The 20782-nt window shown below is 31.4% G+C and overlaps 1 protein-coding gene and 1 pseudogene across 3 annotated transcripts in view; one reads left to right on the plus strand and one right to left on the minus strand.

The window, feature by feature from the left end:
- The window catches only part of LOC127715456 (transmembrane protein 144-like), a 33248-nt gene extending 24634 nt beyond the window's left edge, over nt 1–8614 (minus strand). For 2 of the 3 annotated variants that reach the window (XM_052221503.1, XM_052221501.1), the window contains exon 1: nt 8524–8594. The gene's annotated coding sequence lies outside the window, so the exon portion shown is untranslated. Of the gene's footprint in view, nt 1–8523 lie in introns of all 3 variants that reach the window. The other variant, XM_052221502.1, reaches the window with a different exon arrangement.
- A 7032-nt stretch (nt 8615–15646) lies between these two features.
- Nucleotides 15647–19399, plus strand: LOC127715461 (uncharacterized; annotated as a pseudogene).
- The last annotated feature ends 1383 nt before the right edge of the window (nt 19400–20782 follow it).

A 20782-nucleotide genomic window follows, 5' to 3' on the forward strand; every position in this document is an offset into this window, starting at 1 on the left:
ATTAAACTATGTATAATTGTAATTTTTTAAATATATTTACATGTTAATAAAAAACAAAAAGACCACCCACATGTTGGGTTTTAACTCAGATCCTCAGCATTGACAGCCCAGATATACTGTCAGTCAGGGGTACTACTTATACAAGTGTATTTTTTTTACTTATATAAGTAAAAAAAAATTAACGTAATCACGTAAATTTTTTTTACTGTGAATTTGATCGATCGGTAAAATTTTGAATTTCGCGCATTTATCGTCATCAACTGCAGTACCCGGATGTTTAGAAACCGCCATCTACGCAGAATCCATCTTGTTTAGGAAAAAGAAGCAAGTACAGGTCAGTGAACTATGATTTTTATCGATTTGAAAGGTTAAAATCGGGTCATTTTGTGATGTTTTATTTGCATTTTTTCGAATGGAAGAGGATTTTTTAGGGACATCGTCATATTTTTCTATGGAAGTTTAGTTACTGAACCAACAGTTTCCGATGCATTTGTAATTGCGCAAGAAGGTTTTGTAATTGCGCACGCAAATTTTAGTCACCCACCCTTCGAGTTTTTTTTTACGTATATACGTAAAAAAAATATTAACATGAATTTTAGGGAGATAACTCTGGATGCCTTGTAACTATTTCGTGAATATACCAGTAAATGCCGGGAGTAAATGCGATATATTTATCATCGTGGAATTTATTCATTTCCCACAGAACGCATATTCCCAGCAAAGGACTGAATTTTATTTTGTTTTAAATAAAATGTTTCTGTATAAAGCGTCCTAAATATATATTTATATCATGCTGACTTTTAAAAGGACTTTCAATGTTTATAAAACATGTAATAGAGACACCAAGGCCAGACTTGTCACTCGGATAAAATAATTTCACCAAAGTAAATAACTAGTCCTACACAATTGAAAGAATTTCAAACATGGGTTTACTAGTATAGGCATTATATAATTGTTAATTTTTTTTAAGAGCGTGTGTCAAACATATTTTGTGCAAATTAGAACACAGCTTTGTTTACAAAGTAAATAAGGATGTTATATAGACCTTTTTCTATTCGAGTATCTGTGACACGAACTATTGATGTCAAACAACAATCACGTTTCTTTTTTGGCATCAGACATTTTCTCTTGTCATGCTTCTCATGTCAAAATTTTCCAGGAAAATGTAACATGTCCAGTAAAGGAGGACAAATAGCTAAAAGTTGTATTATAATTGCACGTAGGTCTGGTATTAATTAATAATCATGTTAAAAATAAGTATTATTGGATTATTGGTATTATTCTGTCAGATCATGTTTGTATTGGACTTAACAGAAACTTTGCACCTTTATCCTTTACATATGATTTCTGTGCTGTCGATTTATATAATTTAGATGTCTTGGAACTTTTTGTAAACATTTGGTGATCCACAAAATAATCATACACATCATGCACGTGAAAGAAAAACTTATATTGAGAATTTAAGAATTATTTACTGAGTAAAAAAAAATTACTTGATTAGGTAAAAATACATTACTTGATCAAGTAAAAAAATATTACTGGATTAAGTAAATAAACATTACTGGATTAAGTAAAAAAAACATTACTGGATTAAGTAAAAAAACATTACAAGCATTTTTACGCATACATATGGCAAATATACCCTTACTGATTTTCTGCCAGCAACGACTCAGAGGTGGTGTGAATCTGTGATTTCGGAGGGGAACCCTAATCGCACAGGTAGTGAATAGACTAAACAAGACTTCAGTGCACAACATTTTTTCTTGTCTGTTTAAGCCACTTAACTTTTCTCTCATCCCCACAAGAAAATTTCCCTTCAGAATTTGCAGTAACAAAATAAAAGGGGGTTGGCAATCTGGGTACACTTGGCTATTTGGTAACCCCGACATTTTACATTTTAGATCTTTTACTCCAATACTTACCTGACTTAAGACCCAGAAGTAAGATAAAAAAAATACTCGAACAAGTAAAAACATTATGCAGGTTGCATCAAATATTTCTTGTCTTAACTTGATATGGGTAAGGGTTCATCATTTTTCCCTTTGAAAGGGACTTTGAAAACTTCCTTTTTACAAAAAATTTAAAGTGGCACTAATGTCAGGCTGTCATGGCTGTGAAGTTGACTAATGTCAAAATAAGAGGTTTGGTTTCAAACGTAAATGAGAGTAGAATATTGAAATAATCTTGAATAAATCGCTGATTAATTATTATCTTGCAATTGAATAATTCAACCTCATTAGCATTCCTATTCAGGCGAACTTCAATTTGACCTTAACCAGGATGGGTTATAGCCTTTTTCAATTAATGTTTTATAGTGTGTCCTTTTATGTCGTATTTTTACAACACTGTCTCAGGTTATGGTGAAGGTTTGCGTCAGTTGAAATGTTCAAACCCACTGCATATATTACATAAGTCAGGAACCTGGTGTTCATTGGTTGTAGTTTGTTGGTTTGTTTCATAGATGTATCTCGTTTCTCGTTTTGTGAATAGATTAGACCGTTGGTTTTCATGTTTGAATTGTATTACACTGGCTGGTTATTTTGGGGCCCTTAAAATTTTTGAAAAGGTGTTAAAGGTCTGTTTGAACATCTTCAACTGAATAATATACATCTTTTTACAACAATCATGGAAACACTACAGTACATAATTTTAAAAGTCCATGACTCAGTTTTATTTGAGTACAAACTTAATACTTTATCACAAGGAGAAAAATATATTAAAATTTCTTATCTGAGCTTTTAATTCAGAGGAAATGTATATTTCAACTTTTCTGACATGTGTTATCTGTGAAAGTTGCAGAAGTCCCATGAAAGTAGTATATTTTGGCGCAAATGAAAAACTGCATTTTTTTATAAATTGGTGCAAATGTGCAAATGCAATGTGCTCCACTTTTATTAGTTCAAGAACTTGTGATTTGTTTTGTCTTGATTAATTTTTATGTATATTCTACCATGTCAAGCTCATATTTCAAAATTATTGGGATTTTAGTGTACTCCAATAATTATCTTTTGCTAATAGTCTTGGGGATTCAATTTTTATCATTGAAATGTCTTTTATATATATATATATCATGTATATCATTGCCAAATTAAGAATATTTATATTTCTACTTTTGCATCCAATATTAACTATCCTTAGATTTTAAATCACAAAAAGGTTGGGTTTTTTTCTTACAAATTTTCTATTAATAGTAAAAGAATTTATCAAGTTGATCTTGTTCTCATTATGAAATTTTGAACTAAAGAATTGACATAATTTGGTGTTATTCAATGTTAATGAAGCTTTAAGGGTTATTTAAGTATGTGTATTTAGTTTATTACATTTTCATGATTGTACAAAATGTATATTAGAATCTGTTCATGACAAATGCATGAGAGTATTATGTGTATTTTTCCACTTTAATATGACATACTTATTACTGATAGAATTTATTTTTTAAAGCACTTTATAACTACAGAGATCTAGGTTTCCTTTTCAGAATAATATAATCACACAATTTAACACTAATATAAAATTCCCTTCACAGTCTTGTCAGTTTTTAATACTGTTTTTTAAGCAATGCAAGAAAACTAAATATTCCAGAGATTATTGAAATAATACAAGAAAAGATGGCTTTAAATCATATATATAAAATGGTTTTTGGAAAAAGACAAACATATTACAGATTCCTTTGAGGTTTGTCATGTTTGTGAATTGAGTTACACATAATTTTTTTATATTTTTACATGTGTCCAATTTGGTCATTATTACATGTATTATCTAGTCTGAAAATAGTGTTGGTTATTCATTTGAACTGTCGTGACTGCTAGTCAGGTGTCTAGTTTTTTGTGCATCATTTATTAATACATTTAACTGTGTAATATGTATCTTTTATTGCCATTTAATTTGGTATACTTATTTTCTTTCCATTACAAAACATTTTACGTAATTTTATAATTTTGGTTTATAATATTGTGCAAAAAAACAGTAGAATAAAATAATATAAAATATTGCTTGTATTTAATGTAATTAGGAAACATGATTTGACTTATTTCATTTACTTTGCATTCTAATATCATTAGTCAGAAATGTTTGAAAACTATACTATGCCAATACCGTGTTCACTTATTTGTTGATTATAGTTGAATTAAAAATTGAAATCAATGGCTGTGTTTATTTTCCTTGATTTTTAGGGGAGACAATTCAAACAATAATACAGGCTTAAGTCTCAATTTTATACAACAACATTGCCAAATAAAATTTACTTATATAAGTAAAAAAAACATTAACAAATGTGTTTACTATGTAGGGAAGACAACTCTTACTCAATTTTTTTTTACTTGTATAGGTAAAAAAAAATTACTTGTATAAGTAAAAAATATACATGCAAACACATTATTTTTTTTTTACTTATAGAAGTAAAAAAAATACACTTGTATAAGTAGTACCCCTGACTGACTGTAGATGAATTATTTAGACCACACAGCCACTATGGCCCCATTTATAAATTATTCACAAATAGTTGAACCACCAAGATAAATTTCATACATACACATGATACAATGTTCCAGAAAATTTTGAAGAAGTTATTTACAGGATAAAGTTTATTTTATTTCTTAAAGGATAACCAAAGTTCAAATGAAGTGGATGCAAGCAGTTAAAGGTATATATGGCCATCAACAATGAGAAAAACCCATACTGTATGGTCAGCTATAAAAGGCCCCCATATGAAAAATATGAAACAATTAAAAAAACTAACATGACTAACAGCCTTATTTAAAACAGAACAATTTACCAAAAAAATTTGACAGACATGAACCAACGATAACCAACTTGGGACAGGCACATAAAAAACGGGGTTAAACGAGTTTGTGGAGCTCATGATCAACCCTCCCCCTAACCTGAGACAGTGGTGTAACAGTACAACATAAGAACAAACTATAAAAATCAGTTGAATAAGATCGATACAAATAGAAATACATCTAACAAATAAAAACAGAGTGGACATGGATGAGTACTTAAACATCCCCACAACAAAAAGACACTAAGTACAGATCTGAGAGTACTCACAGTTACTGACAGCTAGTTCAAAACCAATAACAACTAATAAAAAAAATCATGTATCTAAAACTAAAATATCAACAGTACACATCCAACATCCAATTGAGTTAGTGTAAAGACCTAATTATTATTATTGGCAGATCATTCAGGATTTATTTTAAATTGATACAACAACATGAACAAGGTGTATGATTGGTACTGTTTGTGTAAAGCTTCAGCATGTTGTTATGAAGTTATTTCCCATGATTATAATTACTGTATATATTTTACATGTGTAATTCTCACATTTACAAGATAAGGAGATAATTACAATCCAATGAAATATATATGTTAGTGGCAATAAGTGAATTAGGCATTAAGATTAGATCCTAGGCAATAAGACAATGCCTAGGCAGTAAGACTATTGCCTAAATAATGTTAGCTATATAGGCATTACTCTTAAATCCTGAAAATTGTGTCCAGGCATTAATCTTAAAAAAAATAAAATGTAAATGCAAGTAAATAAAAAGACATTTTTTCAAAGTTATAATACATTTGGTACATAATTTAATACTAGACAAGAACTGAAATTTAAATTGTCAACTACTTGAAATAAAGTCACTGGTTCTTGCATGTCTTGCAATCTTAGTTTTAACTCAGATATTTCCAAAGCTGTAAATTCACGACCATTGTCACTTTGCAGTTTAAGGGCGCATCAAAAATTGTGAAAACATCAATGGGGGTCTCATTGGGGGGTTCTGATCCCGGATCCCGCTTACTGTTTTGTCAGATTCCTGTATCCCGCTTACACTATGTACGTAAGCAATTCTCTTTTTTTTGGTAATTTCCCGTGTCCCCCTAGACTTCATTTCCCGTTTTCACGCCACAATAATTTGACTTTCACGTGTCACGCTTACAAAAAATCGGCAATCCCGGGTCACGCTTAGACCCCAATGAGACCCACATCAATTAGATCGAAAGTTGCCTCTGAAGCACATTTTGACGTGAGAGCTCTAATGTTACAAACTTTTGTCAGATGATTTTAATAAATAAATTTATAGTTTCCATCTGAGTTTGATTAGAAATTCATAAAATCAACCTGTCTTCTTTGGATAAAATGGGTTTCTATACTACCCCTTCCCAAATAAAATTCGAAATTGCAATATATACATTGTATGTGTCAAAGGCACATAATATTTTGTCAACCATTGCTTTTTTTCATAAAATTCAATAATATGCATGAACTACAAGAATGTCAAGTCAAAAAGATATAATTTTATATCTTGCAAATATTTTTTTAATTGGGGCTGGAAAGACTTGGGCCAGAATGACTTTGGAACAATCGACTTTGGTTGGGATGGACATGAAAGACATCATCAACATGTGTATACAAAAGTTATATTTCTGAAATGCATGTATTTGTAATCACAATCTGTATATACAGTCAGAGATATAACTCTATAGGGTTATTACAGAAAATAACTTGTGTGTGTTATTACAGATACTTTCATGAGTTGTCTACTATTTGTTCCTTAAATTTTATAAATCTGTAATAACATATGTTTGTTATTTGTAAAATAGATCAAAAATATTTTAATTTATAGTGGGCTCTAGGGAACTCTTGAGACTTTGCGCAGAAACTAAATGCATAGCCTTGATAACTAATTTTTTAATTAAATTAATACATTTTTGATTAACCATGGTAAATCAATGAGACAAGGCTTTTAAGGGATAAATTTAGCTGTAATAACAAGGCTTAGTTATTAAAGGAATGTAACTTATTACTTATTATATAAGACACTTGGGAATTACTGGGAAGCTTGCGCAGAACCTCATTACATGCTCTGGTCATTATTTCTTACAATGAATTAAAATACATTGTAATTAAGCATGATGTATGCCTGAGCAAATGATTTGGAGTGATATAGAGAAGCTGTGATAACACCCTTTAGTTATTACAGGCATACTTTTTCTGTAATAACATAGGTGTACTATACAAAATTGGCAAACTATGAACTGTTATATCTTTCTATAGTTAAGTATACATAAAGACAATAGTAATATCAATAGAACTTGTATACATTTTAACTAAACTAATGATGTATATTGTCCCTTTGAAACATGTAACATACATATGTTATCACAGTTCTTTGATTTTTTAGTCCACAATAACAAATGTATGTTATTTTTCTGTAATAACCCTATAGAGTTATATCCCTGACTGATATACAAACACTTAAATTGTTATAAATTTGTATAAATTTTCATTAATCACCCATGTGCAACAACATGTATTCTTCAGTATACACCTTTAATAGCTATTTGTCCGCCATTAAGGGACATCACAAAAGTTCCCGTAAAATTTTGACGTCATAATAGAAAATATCTGACGCCACAATGGAAAAGTGATTGTTGTATGACGTCAAAAGTTCAAGCGGGACAGATTCTCGAGTCAAGCGGGAATAGCAATAAGGTGTATTGAAGCCTTGTCAACCCAAAGAAGAGATCATGATCCTAGAGGCTATAGCAGGTTGGGCTCAAGTCAGGAAAAGTGGGGTATTCCGTGTTTTCAGGGACCATCCCAGTTTTTTGGTGTTAAAAAACCCCAGTTTACAGGGACTTCCTTTTTCTATTTCAATTCATGGCATGAAATTTACAAAAGCGCATGTTTTAACTGTATCAGTAGTATTTGTAAATAATTTTAAGTATCTCAGGAACAACAAAACATGAATAAGTGAAGCCTTGTTTTTTCTAGAACTCAAAAACATACAAATCTTTTGTTTAGGAATCAGTTGATCAAGCTGCATGCTCCAGGTGTAACTGATCATAACTGAATTATGCATGTTCACTTCTATTGAAATTTTCTATTCATTGAATTTAAATGCCTAAGTGATTAACTTATCTTTTTGTCTTCTCATAATTGATGATCAAGGTATGAATTGGTGAACAAAGGAATTGTTTTGTTGTGAGTTGAGCATCAAATAAGACTTGAAATTAGTTTGATTTTTGAACTTATAAAAACACTTGCTATCATATAACATTGTTATCACATGTAGAAGGTGCGCTTTTGTAGATTTCATACCATAAATTGACAAGGAAAAAAGAAGTCCCTGTTTACTGGGGTTTTTTAACACCAGAAAACTGGGGTGTTCCCTGAAAACAAGGAATACCCCAGTTTTCCTGACTTGAGCCCAACCTGTATAGTTTAGACAATAATTGACCAAATGATTTATAAGTGCAGTTTTGGAGCATTTTTCTGACTTATTTATCCAGCATTCAGGTCTTAATAAATGTCAATTAAAATGTATAAAATATAGTATTTCAAATAGCATTGGCTATCATATACAATCAAAACAAGGACGTCTGATTCGGACTTCGTCCTCTTTCATTCAGCGACTGGTCAGGTGTTAACCAGATCGGTCCTGTCTATTTATTGATCTACAGTGCAGTTGGGCTGACAAAAGAAGAACAGACTAGTTGACTAACTATAGTTAGAATACTGACCTAAAAAAACTTACACATCAAAATTAAATTAAAGTTGTTCACATTATTTGTTGACAAATTGTCAAATGATAAGAAATCGCTAAAAGTAAACAAACTCGGAATAGATCATTATTATATTCCGGAATTATAGTGGGTTTAAAATCTTGCGCTAAAATGGGCATTAATCATTTAACTCTACGCTAAAATGGTTTAAAAATCTTGCGCTAAAATGTGTTATACGTTGGCGATAAAACGTCCGAATATTTTCGCTAAAATGTCCTGATAATGCGCTAAAATGTCCTCCGCCGAAAAGGGGGATGGGGTGACAAAATTGGTCATTTACGGACAGTACCTCTTTAGGAAGTTATCTGACAGTTTTTGTGTAAATGAACAGTAGGTACATTATACATGTAGATCTCATCATTCCCAACATTGTAGTCCCTCTCATATTTTCTTTATCTAAAGCGGCTTTCAAGATAATAGACAAAACTTGCATTCAAGTTATCCCTTTATTTTCCATTTTAGCCATATCGGCCATGTTGGTTGGCAGGCAGGTTATTTGAGATTTTTTTTCTAAATGAAATACTCCAATGATTATTGTGGCCAAGGACTTATTTAAATTTAAATATACAATTCCTTGTTGTGGCCAAGTTTGTATAAATATGACCTAGTAGTTTCAGTGGGTAAGTTATTTCAGAGACATATATACGTCTCTGGTTATTTGTAAAAGATAACGGACGACGGACGCCAAGTGATGGAATAAGCCCACACTGGCCCTCTGGTCAAGCGAGCTAATAAACTTATGCTCAAACTTGTCTGGAAAAAAAAAAGAAAAGAGATATGGTCAATTTCCTACGATTTTTACAGCGGATGACCTTGAGAGGTCATTTCGGTGTTTTGATGGCGCAGAAATTATGCACACGACCCTTGCGTTTTAAGTACCTATCACTTCGTTTAAATCGTATAAATACACGGACATTATCGAGTGCAAAATAACATTCATTATCGCTTGTTATATATTTATTTCATCAATAAATATTCATGAAAATATTTTTTAAGAACATAGATAAATGATATGAAAATGTTTTGTCGTGAGAAATATATATATATATCAGTAACAAATCTTGAATACCGAAAATTTGTGTTAACGCATGCGGAAGAATATCTCGAGAGATGATCTGATATATATAACTGTTATAGTTACAAATGCTAATATAATATATAACAACAAACCAGATTATACTGATAACAAATGATTATCTATATCACTACAATATAATAATTATAACGGTGAGGTTGAATTCCCTGTCATTTATTCATCATCCACACAGGAACTTGTCTCAGAAAAAAAATATATCTATGTACCTTAACCTAACTTTCAGGTATAGAGAAATGATTTTTTTCGTGAGATAAGTGCCTGTGACCATCCACCAGAACTTGCGATCATCCGATGTTCAGTACTTCAGAATCAGTATTTTGATTTGTCACAGCAGAACCTTTATTCTAAAGTCATTAAATTTTTACTGAAATTCAAAGTGGCATAGGTTTATTATTTTAACGACACTTATAAACATTCATTTCCTAACGTATAGTTACCATCACTTCAATTTTGACAGATTTTGGACAAAATAGAGTCTTTAGCACAGCTCCTTCATTTCCCTCCATCTTGTTACAGTTTTCTCCTTATTATAATCTGTCTTAAATCGCAAGTCGTAAAAGTCATGATAATGCTCAATTTGTTTTGAAATTTTTTTTTATGATAAATGGGATCAGAAATGGACAACCTCAAAGATATTTTAGATGAAATTTAGCAGATTGCGAACAAGTTACCCAAAAACAGTATGACAGAATGAGATGTTGTAGTCGTTGAGAAATACACTGTAATTTTGAAGTGCTTAATGCATAAGATCAAGTTTAAACAAACAACGGAGCATAAAGGTAAACACATGACTAAAACAACATCAGGAAATTAATATGATTGATTGATTGTTGGTGCTTAACGCTACTATCAGCACTCTTTGCTATATTGTGACGAACCAGTTTTATTGGTCGAGGAAGCCGCAGAAAACCATCGACCCTTCACAGGAAAACTGACAATCCTAGTCAATTAAGATTGGAGTCTAACACGCCTGTCGCGAATTCAAAACCTAAGTGTTGACAGGGAAGTGATAACTGTAGATGAACAACTAATGCCACTCTGCCAACGAGGCATCCAGGAAATTAATAGAACCTTTGGTGAAAATGAAAAGTAATTTGCTTAAAGACATCCATTGCAAAGACAATTACATCAAGTTTGCTCCCAATCAATTTTGGAATGCAAACTGACAAATGTTTCAAAGTTAATAATCAGAAGAAAATCTTGTTAACCGACGCAAAATCTGTTTATCTGAACTCTCTTTGTGGTGTAAAGCCAAAATTGTTTGCTTATTAAAAAACTATCAACAAAATGTTAGCAAATGTTAATATGAACTAAAAAATCACGAACGTTTTTGTCTTATAATAATATCAGATTTTTCTTTGGTAATAAAGTATGAATAGTCGCATTGTATTGTCATTTGTTTTGTTTTCCTACTTAATATTAAGTGCTTCAGTAAAAATTAGAAATAATTATACAAAAAAAAAAAATCCAGTAGAATCCAGAATCATACTAATCTAAGTTTTTAGTATTTTAGTAATATCTTGGATTTTTATTTTCTACTAGTAGACATTGGAATTCCGGTTAGTACTGTATTTTAATAAGAATAAATCAAAATTTCAATTTCAATTTCTAGACTGGAAAATATTGGAATTTCAATTTGTTCTAGGATGAATCTGGATTCTACTGAATTCCAATTTTTACTGTACATGATAAAACGATCGAAAGCTAGAAAGAGAAAACCAGAGAATAATGACTTAACTTACCATGTTTATGTAACAGATTTCGCTGAGGTGCTCTCTTCGTTTTCATATAAAGTTTGGCTAAATCAACAAATGTTTGAATTCTTAAATGTCACAGCTATGCATAAATGGACACTGCCAGTTAATTATTGCTAGCAAAAATTATGACACGTTTTACTTAGTGTTGAGTAAATTATAATACGTTAAAAATTACAATATTTCTCCCTCGGTCTTTAGTTTTCTCTGTATGTAGTTTTAGAGACCGTTGTTTTTTTTTGTCATTTTCTAAGGCCACATGCCCGGTGTCGTCTGTTTTTTTTTCACAGGCTTTGAAAAATGGTTTTGCTTTATGTTAGTAACATTGGCATTTTAGGTGCCATTTATTCATAATTCCTTCAACGATGATCATATCATGACTACGTGCATTGGTTTGTATAATCCGGCACCACCTCAAAGGAACTTGGTTACGGATACCTTTTTTGTAATCATTATTTATTCATCATGTCCGTTTACTGAAAAATCCGGAATGGTTTACTGTATATTGATTGAAAACTAAGATGCAAACGTTAATAATCGGTTGAACACAAATAGAAAGGAAATATGAAAATGGGGTTATCAAGTGTTTTAATTTTAGTTATGTTAAATTTCAATTCTTATCTTTCTTTATTTTCAATAGAAATAAGTCGATGTGATATGAGTGCCAATGAGACAACTCTGCATCCAAGTCACAATGTGTAAAAAGTAAAAAATTATAGGTAAAAGTACGGCCTTCAACATGGAGCCTTGGCTCACACCGAACAGCAAGCTATAAAGGGCCCTAAAATGACTAGTGTAAAACAATTCAAACAGGAAAACCAACGTGGTCTAATCTATATAAAAAAACGAGAAACGAGAAACACTTATGAACCACACCAACAAACGACAACCACTGAACAACAGGCTCCTGACTTAGGAAAACAATGAAAACAAGTTAACACGTTATAAATTTCATGCGTCCGAGGCGCTTTTCTGGTTTTCCTTCATCAGGAACGCCCAGAGCCGAATATTTGAAAGCCAAGGATTCATAAGGACCGAAAACGTTGAAGAACTATCAACAAAAAAGGACATGAAAAATCATAGCCAAACCCATCTAAGGCCAACTGTGCCTGAGGGATTTGAAACCTTAGTTTCTGTATAATAACAAATTTTATAAACGGGCAATATTTTAGATATTTTGTTTTAAATCATGTCCGTACCGAAGTACTAGTACAAACAAATGCAGTGGGTTTAAACGTTTTAACAGTCGCAAACATTCATCCTAACCTGAAATAATAATGTAACATTACAACATAGAAAAACACACTATAAAATATCAAATGAAATGGCTTAACTCAAACAAAAGACATATTGACAAAAACAAGTAAAACATACACTGAACGAATGAATTTGTTCTATGACACAATATAAATACAATATTAATAAAAAAAAATAGGGGGAGATGTAAAACAATATCAGAAAGGCAACTATAACCTTGGACAAAATGGCGTTAAATAAAATAACGTAAACAGGTAATTTTAATACATATGATTTTGTTGTAAGGAGTACATGTGAGTACGGAAATATTTTTCATGAAATAAATAAACTTGTTGTTCATAGTACAGAACAGAAGTTAATATTTATCGTCATACTAAATACTTATCAAAGGTGGTACATATAAAAATAGTGAGACGAGATATACCACAAAATAAGTAAACATTGAATAACAAAAATGCGTTAAGTCTAGTAATAATATACCCAATTCAACCAAAAATCGCAATATATTTATCAAGCTGGCCAATCAGTGCATTGTAATTATAATCTATGACAAAATCAATCTGATTGAAATTCAGATCTATGGGATTATATAAGAAGATATATTCATGTGATTGATAGATGTGGAAATGACAAATTAAAGAAAATCAGAAATTCAAAAGCAACTGTATTATCCGAATGCATGTGCAAATATTGTGTAATTTATTTATTTAAATAAATCTATATCAAAATCAACCTTAGTGTTGAGTAAATTATAATACGTTAAAAATTACAATATTTCTCCCTCGGTCTTTAGTTTTCTCTGTTTGTAGTTTTAGAGACCGTTGTTTGTTTTTATTGGTCATTGTCTAAGGCCACATGCCCGGTGTCGTCTGTTTTTTTCACAGGCTTTGAAAAATGGTTTTGCTTTATGTTAGTAACATTGGCATTTTAGGTGCCATTTATTCATAATTCTTTCAACGATGATCATATCATGGCTACGTGCATTGGTTTGTAGAATCCGGCACCACCTCAAAGGAACTTGGTTACGGATACCTTTTTTGTAATCATTATTTATTCATCATGTCCGTTTACTGAAAAATCCGGGATGATATACTGCATATTGATTGAAAAAACTAAGATGCAAACGTTAATAATCGGTTGAACACAAATAAAAAGGAAATATGAAAATGGGGTTATCAAGTGTTATAATTTTGGGTGTGTTAAATTTCAATTCTTATCTTTATTTATTTTCAATAGAAATAAGTAAATGTGGTATGAGTGCCAATGAGACAACTCTGCAACCAAGTCACAATGTGTAAAAATTAAAAAATTATAGGTAAAAGTACGGCCTTCAACATGGAGCTTTGGCTCACACCGAACAGCAAGCTATAAAGGGCCCTAAAATGACTAGTGTAAAACAATTCAAACAGGAAAACCAACGTGGTCTAATCTATATAAAAAAACGAGAAACACTTATGAACCACACCAACAAATGACAACCACTGAACAACAGGCTCCTGACTTAGGAAAAAAATGAAAACAAGTTAACACGTTTTATAAATTTCATGCGTCCGAAGCGCTTTTCTGGTTTACCTTCATCAGGAACGCCCAGAGCCGAATATTTGAAAGCCAAGGATTCATAAGGACCGAAAACGTTGAAGAACTATCAACCAATAAAGGCCCTGAAAAATCATAGCCAAATCCATCTAAGGCCAACTGTGCCTGAGGGATTTGAAACCTTAGTTTCTGTATAATAACAAATTTAATAAACGGGCAATATTTTAGATATTTTGTTTTAAATCATGTCCGTACCAAAGTACTATTACAAACAAATGCAGTGGGTTTAAACGTTTAAACAGTCGCCAACCTTCACCCTAACCTGAAATAATAATGTAACATTACAACATAGAAAGACACACTATAAAATATCAAATGAAATTGCTTAACTCAATCAAAAGACATATTGACAAAAACAAGTAAAACATACACTGAACGAATAAATTTGTTCTATGACAGAATATAAATACAATATTAATAAAAAAGGGGGGAGATGTAAAACAATATCAGAAAGACAACTATAACTTTGGACAAAATGGCGTTAAATAAAATAACGTACACAGGTAATTTTAATATATATGATTTTGTTGTAAGGAGTACATGTGAGTACGGAAATATTTTTCATGAAATAAATAAATTTGTTGTTCATTGTACAGAACAGAAGTGAATATTTATCGTCATACTAAATACTTATCAAAGGTGGTACATATAAAAATAGTGAGACGAGATATACCACAAAATAAGTAAACATTGAATAATAAAAATGCGTTAAGTTTAGTAATAATATACCCAATTCAATAAATTCAATATATTTATCAAGCTGGCCAATCAGTGCATTGTAATTATAATCTATGACAAAATCAATCTGATTGAAATTCAGATCTATGGGATTATATAAGAAGATATTATATTCCTGTGACCGATAGATGTGGAAATGAAAAATTAAAGAAAATCAGAAATTCAAAAGCAACTGTGTATTATCCGAATGCATGTGCAAATATTGTGTAATTTATTTATCTAAATAAATCTATATAAAAATCAACCTTTGTGTTGAGTAAATTATAATACGTTAAAAACTACAATATTTCTCCCTCGGTCTTTAGTTTTCTCTGTTTGTAGTTTTAGAGAACATTGTTTTTTTTGTTTTTTTTTGTCATTTTCTAAGGCCACATGCCCGGTGTCGTCTGTTTACGTAAATGTGTAATAAATGCAATCAATCCTCACTAAATTTCTTGTCATTTGATAATATTGCTTTATTTATTTTCTTGCACAAGATTCTGCTACCGGTGATATCCTTTACATATATAATTCAGAATAGATTAATACAGTCTAGTTAGACCAGTTTTCTTTTCGCGTTACACTATCATTAGGTTTGTTCAGTTACGTGTATGCCTTATCTTTATGCCACTTTTGGGTGTGTACTGTAATCTTAAACAAAATGGCCGCATGTGTTTGTTCTTATAATTTCTGTTTCGGAATATTTTCATTACTTACTCTGAACTGCTGTTATGCAACTGAGAACAAACGGCTTTTGATAGACGACCCAAGCTATATCCAATCACAACTTCATCAGATAAAAATTGATATACAGGACCTAAAGACAAAACTGGCGGAGAAAGATATTCATCTTATACAAATGCAAAACGTCATTCATGGATTTGCTGACAGACTTAACCAAAAGGACAACCAGGTACAGATTTAAAGCACGATTTCAACTATGGTTTCTTATACTTTCAATTTATTTTAAATGAAGTTTTTTTCTAATGCAAACTGTCCCAATGAAGGAGAAAATGTTATTCTCTTGATAAAATCTCATAAACTACCAAAATATCTGAAAGTTTGTTTTGCTACAGTTTAATTTCCTTCATAAATATTATGGTTAAATTCTAGTATGCAACGTAGCAATTCAAACACCCCAGTGAGGAAATGAAAATATACCTTTTTATACATGTAGGTAACTGCACTACAAACTTCCTTAGTTGAGAAGACGACACAGATCCAAAACCTCACTGAGTTAGTCCAAAGTTTACAAAACCAAGGTACGTTACATATGTACAATAAAATATGATGTCCGCTTTCCAAAATGCTAATTTGGGCACTTGTATAGAAAATTATCAAATAACATACTTGGTTTACATGTCTGTTTTGTTCACGCATCGTTGTAAATATAACGGAATTTTATGCAACTGTCATACAAGTGAGAGGTTTAGCGCTATAAAACCAGGTTCAATCAACCATTTTCTACATTTGAAAATGCCTGTACCAAGTCAGGAATATGACAGTTGTTGTCCATTCGTTTGATGTGTTTTATCATTTGATTTTGCCATTTGATTAGGGACTTTCCGTTTTGAATTTTCCTCGGAGTTCAGTATTTTTGTGATTTTACTTTTTGGTACTGAATTCTCTTTATATGCGTTATTCATATCAATACAAATAAAAAGAAGATATTTTACATATGTAAAAAGGAGATGTGGGATATATCTCAACAACAACAACAATAATAACAAAAAAAACACAAAAATCAACGGAAGTGAAAACAAAAACATATTTACAGGTCCATATGTGGCCTTCAACAATTAGCAAAATGTCTAAATGATATCCCAAACCCTAAAGTTTGATTTCAAAAACAATTCCCAAAATATGACTATAATGGGCAGTAGCTAGTGTTTTATTAAATGTCTGCACTTCACCAATCAATCTAAATAAATTTCACACATTAATTATATCAACAATCCTTATAAAAGTTTGGAGTAATTCGAAATATTATGCTTTTTGCATTCTAATATATGTACGTCACTGCAAACATGCGCATATCTAATCACAATATATAAATAAATACAAATGTTATAATAATTATGTGGTAAATGTTTGTTTGGTAGATATGTAAATATGGGATTCTAATATCGACGTCTAACAAAGAACAACGATCACTTTTTAAATTAAAAACCAATTGTTCAAAGAACAATTGAAGGTCTTTCCACATCAATTTTCTAAATAATTGATGAGAAGCTAATTCTAATTTACTCAAAGCTACTATTGGCGTCCAATCAAAGGTTTTTTCATACTGATTCAATAAACACATGGTTTCGATAGACTTTTGCCTGAAATAAGGGAGATAATTGTCAACTTCCGGTTTAGAAAATGTCACTTCCGGTCTCATATGATAGCTTTATTTACACTGACTCAAAAAATATATGGTCTATATATACTTTTGCCTGTAAAAAGGGAGATAATTGGCTACTTCCGGTTTAGAAAATGTCACTTCCACTCTCATATGATAGATTTATTTACACTGATTCCAAAAATATATGGTTTATATATACTTTTGCCTGTAGAAAGGGAGATAATTGGCTACTTCTGGTTTAGAAAATGTCACTTCCGGTCTCATATGATAGCTTTATTTACACTGATTCCAAAAATATATGGTTTATATATACTTATGCCTGTAATAAGGGAGATAATATGCTACTTCCGGTTTATAAAATATCACTTCCGGTCTCAAATGATAGATTAATGTATGACCATTCAAAAAATATATGGTTTCTATGTACTTCTACATGAAATAAGTGCCAAATTAACTACTTCCGGTTAACTCAAGGTCACTTCCGGTTGACATTTTTCAAGGTCATATGTCACCCAACATTTTGCAAAAGATCTTATGGCTTTATCATGTACCAATATGAAGTAATAATCAATTTACCTTAAAATAAAACATTTCAGGGGCAATAACTCCAATAAGACGTCGCTGGATTGTCTCAGACCAAACGTATCATATCTTCATCACAATATAACAAACATTTTGCACTTTATCTTTTATATATAACATTAAAAATAATGCAAAAAAATGCAAAAACAAGCAAAAGACAAAATTCAGAACATGACCTTGACCTTTGACCTTGACCTCATTTTCGAAGTTAGGATCCAAGGACCTTAAATAAAAAGACTATAGGTTTATACGGCTTACAGTTTATGAGTAACAAAAATATAATGACAAATTTACTTGATAAAGGTAGATAACTCCTATAAAATTTCATCGAATCGCTTCGATCCAAATTAGCCAAAAATTCCTGAGGATGTAACGAACAATTTAGAAAAAGAATTTTGTCGATATCTTTTTTGTTACGAAGGAGATGCACACACTTGATAAACAGTGAATAGGGAGATAACTCTTCCAAAGATAATTGTTCGGCTTAGCAGGGTGAAATTTAAAAGCGCATAAACTATACGATACAATATGAGAAATATCTAAGCGACATATTGTGAAACAAATATTTATCGCAAAAACAAAATTAGGCGGAAGAAAAAAAAAATAATAATGATAATAATAATAATCAGAACAAATACAATAGGTCTTTCCACAGAAAAGTGGAAAGACCTAATTAGATTCAGAAACAGTAAATAGAGGTAAATATATTCATTTGCATATTTCGAAGAGAACTTGATTGTTTACAGGGAATATGTAGTCTTCTTAAGGAATATGTCACTCTAATATCTGCTGATAAAGTTGTTATTTATAAATATATTGTTCCCTGGGTCTTATGAAGTAAAGCCATACATTGCATATCGATAAAGGACCAAATCCTTTATTGAAGGAGGATAATCTCTATTACCAAAACAAGCAAAAACATTATCAATCAAAAATGATGATTTTAGGCGGCTCTTATTAAGTTCAGTTATTTGTAATTTTTTCGTTAATTTTTATTTATTTTTCTTTTAATAAAGCTTCAGACCTGGAGACAAAGAACACACCGATAGCATTCTACGCACATCTCCAGACAAACCTGGCACTTTCTGGCATGAAATCACACCAAACAATAATATATAACACCGTTGACCTTAACATAGGGAACGCATATAATAACGCCAATGGGTTGTTCACAGCACCTCTTCCGGGAACTATGTCTTTTACATTGCAACTGGTACATATGACAGATCTCATGCCAGTGTAGAATTAGTTTTGAATGGTATCGTTAAAGATGTCTCCTGGGCAGATTCAATGGACCATGACGACCGCGCATTTGCCACATCTTCCACACCACTGACCATCAAAGCTGGAGATATTGTTATGGCAAGGATAGGCAATGCTATTGGTGGAAACCAGCTGGAAAGTGATCAAAATATCCGGTGCAGTTTTTCAGGCTTTAGATTGTATTAATTTCTACTTTCACAATAATTTACAAAAAAAAAATATCCAAAGAAATGTTTGTCCTGAAGATATACTTCTGGTGTTTTTTCTTCATGAAGATTATCTTTTTTATAGATAACTTAATATATAAATTAAGAAATTGTTAGAAATATGGTTCCAACTCCTTCATGCAAAATTTACCTTAAATAAGTTCTTAAATGAGAGGCAAACGTTACCAAAGGGACATTCAAACTCATAACTCAAAAACAAACCGACTACGCCATGGCAAAAAATGAAAAAGACTAACAGCAGTATACAAAACACAGCAAAGAAAGCTAAAGACTGAGCAACAGGAACCCCACCAAAAACGGGGGTGATCACAAGTGCCCCGGAAGGGTAGGCAGATCCTGCACCACAAGTGGGACCCGTCGTGTTGCTACTCTTTTAAAGGTCCTTTTAGTCAGCCTTTAGTCAATTTCACAAATATAGCTTATATCAATTCTACGTATTTATACACGAGTGCCTTTTAAATGGTAGGTTGTTAACGTTCCTGATGAAGGTAAATACAGGAAACGCTTCGGACACACACATTTTATAAGTGGTCTTATCATTATAGGTAAATAAAGATATTAAATTTCTAAAAAAAGTGATATAAATTTGTTACCATAAGCTATCATGGTATAAAGGGTAAAAGCTTATGGTAACAAAAAGTTCTGACAATTATGTTTCCTTCTTAATGCTGCGTAAAAAAGTATATATTTCAAGATTAATTCCTTTGATTTGGTTCAACAGTAAGTATTCGGTGCATCCAAAACTTCACAACTTCATCAGATAAGTAATGATGTACAGGGCCTGATGACAAATCTGGCGGAGAAAGATATTCAATTACTAGTAATACAGATGCAAAACGTCATTCATGGTCCTTCTGTTTTGAGGTTTTCTCCCTTGTTTGTCACAATTTTGGTTAACGTAATTTACTTCAAATGTGATGTTTTCAATTTTGTAGAGATGTGTCGTGATTGGACAGTATATATTCTTTGGTATTACGGGAGTACAATAGTATAATTCACGAACATTTTGGGTGATAGTATCCAAATATCTATAGCTTTGTCATTTTAGGCGAGTGACTTATTTCAAAAAGACGCTTAGTTAACGATTTTAATGCACCCACCTAACACACGGCTGTATTGTATATCATTCAAAAGCTAATAATCTGTACTTTCTGTTTTGTCCGGTCGTAAAAAAATCGTACGGTGCATTTTCTGTTAAATCAAGGTCAAAGGTCATGAAAAAACATTCCAATTTTTGCGATTACTAAACAAAAAGCCATTTTCTAATTCTTGTAGCATACAATTTTTCAAAAGATCATATGAACTTTATATAACATAATACATTATTTCCAAATCAAACAAAAAATAAGAGGTTATATGCGCAATATTTCCCGAAAAT

This window comes from Mytilus californianus, unplaced genomic scaffold (genome assembly GCF_021869535.1).
Source record: "Mytilus californianus isolate M0D057914Y unplaced genomic scaffold, xbMytCali1.0.p SCAF_9, whole genome shotgun sequence".
NCBI classification, from domain to species: Eukaryota; Metazoa; Mollusca; class Bivalvia; order Mytilida; family Mytilidae; genus Mytilus; species Mytilus californianus.